The sequence below is a fragment of the Schistocerca piceifrons genome, unplaced genomic scaffold, assembly GCF_021461385.2.
Source record: "Schistocerca piceifrons isolate TAMUIC-IGC-003096 unplaced genomic scaffold, iqSchPice1.1 HiC_scaffold_106, whole genome shotgun sequence".
Lineage (NCBI taxonomy): Eukaryota > Metazoa > Arthropoda > Insecta > Orthoptera > Acrididae > Schistocerca > Schistocerca piceifrons.
This window is the reverse complement of record NW_025726863.1, coordinates 20,001-22,500: the sequence shown is the minus strand read 5'-3', so window position 1 is coordinate 22,500 and position 2,500 is coordinate 20,001. Positions and strand designations below refer to the sequence as shown.

Below are 2,500 nucleotides of genomic sequence, written 5' to 3'. Positions count from 1 at the left end.
GGACGTACATGCCGCCCCTCCCCACGTCCCCACCTTGCCCCCTGCCTTCGCAAGCTGGTTGGTGAGAAGTTTGCATGTTCAATGCCCTTCGCATGCGACGTACTCAGGCTACGTTGTGGTGCGGCCTGTGTCAACTGTCCGCTGATGTCGTACGCGTGAACCACAATCTGTACTGCACATTCGTCCTTATGTACTGAATGATACATCGTGGCACATGTGTGACCGCACAACGACTGCGCCCAAAAACGGCGGACCATACAGTGCAAATATTGTGCACGCAGCTACGTGTCGTCTCCCTATGAGAGCTGGATTGCAGTGTGGTACGCCATAGAGACGTGTGGGAGGAACGGACGCCGTGGATGGCGATCAGCATGAGCTGTCTGTTGATGTATTCGGACCTAGTCGTCTCTCCTCACACACCGTGATGGCATGGTGCACCGCGTTCCATATCTGCGACATGCTACAGAGGCCGGTTGACAGTCGTTCGAGCAATGGACATCGCATACGTACGGGGGCCACCTTCCACGTATTGTCTAGGCGTGCACATTTTGTTGCGTGTATGTGGGCAGACGTAGTGTGGCGTGACACCTGACACAGGCATGCAATAATCGTTGAAGTTGCAAATGGCGATGGACGCCTGCGTTTTCTGGTGAAGTTACGCAAATGAACAAATGGTAACCTGTTGTGGTGCGGTTGTTCTCGCTAGGGGTGAATCGGTGATGGCGACGATAGGTTGAGGTACTAACCGGTTGTTCCAGCGATACCCACCATGCCGACGAAACTGAACGGCATCTGGGTGTGAAGCGATACGCGGCGGTGGCTGGGTGGGACCGTCCCCGGCCGGTGAGGGGGCGCCTCCCGGCGTGCTGGCCGCGCGGTGCGTGGGCGCACGCGCTACAGCCGGCTGGTGGGGGCGGCCAGTGGCAGGCGCGCCGGCCGACGGACGCGGCAGGCGTCGCAGCTGCGCGCCGGCGCACCCTGCGCGCGGCGCCGTGCGGCCAAAGTAGGTCCTCGCGGGCCCGGTGCGAAGCGCGGTGGACATCTTCAGTGTGCTGGTCCGATTGAGGACTGTGTGCGTTGAGGATGCGCCGCCGCCCGGCGCTCGGCGCCGCGACGCCGTCTGCTGCTCGGTCGCCCCAGCGGTTCTCGCTGGTGGTTTGTATCGCAGCTGTGCGGATGTGTTGGCGCGTGCGCTGTGCTGGGAGAGTTCGCTTCGGCACCCAAGTGGGGCTTTTGTCCTTCTGTGGCGCTGGCGTTGGAGCTGCCGGTCACCGTAGGTGGCGCGTGTTGTCTCCCGCCGGCAATGCCACGACAGCACGCTCCCGGGCCTCTGTCGGCAGCGGCAAGCTCAGTTGGGAGCACGGGTGGTCGCACCGAAAGCGTCTACTCGCCTAACTCCGGGCGATTGCGCCTCTCTCGAACCCGACCAAGTACTTGGGACGGCGCTGCGCGCCGCCGGGACCTGAGAGGGTTTCGAGGTGTATTGTGCAGGGGAGCTCAGCCTCCTCCTGTTTGCAGAATGATTGAGCGGACGCTTGCGTGTTCGCGCGGGCCCCCGGGACACACTCCCGGGCGGCCGGCTGCTCAGCTCTAGTTGACGCAGCTCCCTGGTTGATCCTGCCAGTAGTCATATGCTTGTCTCAAAGATTAAGCCATGCATGTCTCAGTACAAGCCGCATTAAGGTGAAACCGCGAATGGCTCATTAAATCAGTTATGGTTCCTTAGATCGTACCCACGTTACTTGGATAACTGTGGTAATTCTAGAGCTAATACATGCAAACAGAGTCCCGACCAGAGATGGAAGGGACGCTTTTATTAGATCAAAACCAATCGGTCGGCTCGTCCGGTCCGTTTGCCTTGGTGACTCTGAATAACTTTGGGCTGATCGCACGGTCCTCGTACCGGCGACGCATCTTTCAAATGTCTGCCTTATCAACTGTCGATGGTAGGTTCTGCGCCTACCATGGTTGTAACGGGTAACGGGGAATCAGGGTTCGATTCCGGAGAGGGAGCCTGAGAAACGGCTACCACATCCAAGGAAGGCAGCAGGCGCGCAAATTACCCACTCCCGGCACGGGGAGGTAGTGACGAAAAATAACGATACGGGACTCATCCGAGGCCCCGTAATCGGAATGAGTACACTTTAAATCCTTTAACGAGTATCTATTGGAGGGCAAGTCTGGTGCCAGCAGCCGCGGTAATTCCAGCTCCAATAGCGTATATTAAAGTTGTTGCGGTTAAAAAGCTCGTAGTTGGATTTGTGTCCCACGCTGTTGGTTCACCGCCCGTCGGTGTTTAACTGGCATGTATCGTGGGACGTCCTGCCGGTGGGGCGAGCTGAAGGCGTGCGACCGCCTCGTGCGTGCTCGTGCGTCCCGAGGCGGACCCCGTTGAAATCCTACCAGGGTGCTCTTTATTGAGTGTCTCGGTGGGCCGGCACGTTTACTTTGAACAAATTAGAGTGCTTAAAGCAGGCAAGCCCGCCTGAATACTGTGTGC

General features: G+C 58.6%; 1 non-coding gene across 1 annotated transcript in view; it reads left to right on the top strand.

The window, feature by feature from the left end:
* Positions 1–1,604: 1,604 nt before the first annotated feature.
* LOC124726574 overlaps positions 1,605–2,500 on the top strand; it is a 1,909-nt gene continuing 1,013 nt past the window's right edge. Inside the window, exon 1 of the ribosomal RNA XR_007006790.1 lies at positions 1,605–2,500. This exon is cut by the window's right edge and continues 1,013 nt beyond it. This is a non-coding gene — a ribosomal RNA (small subunit ribosomal RNA).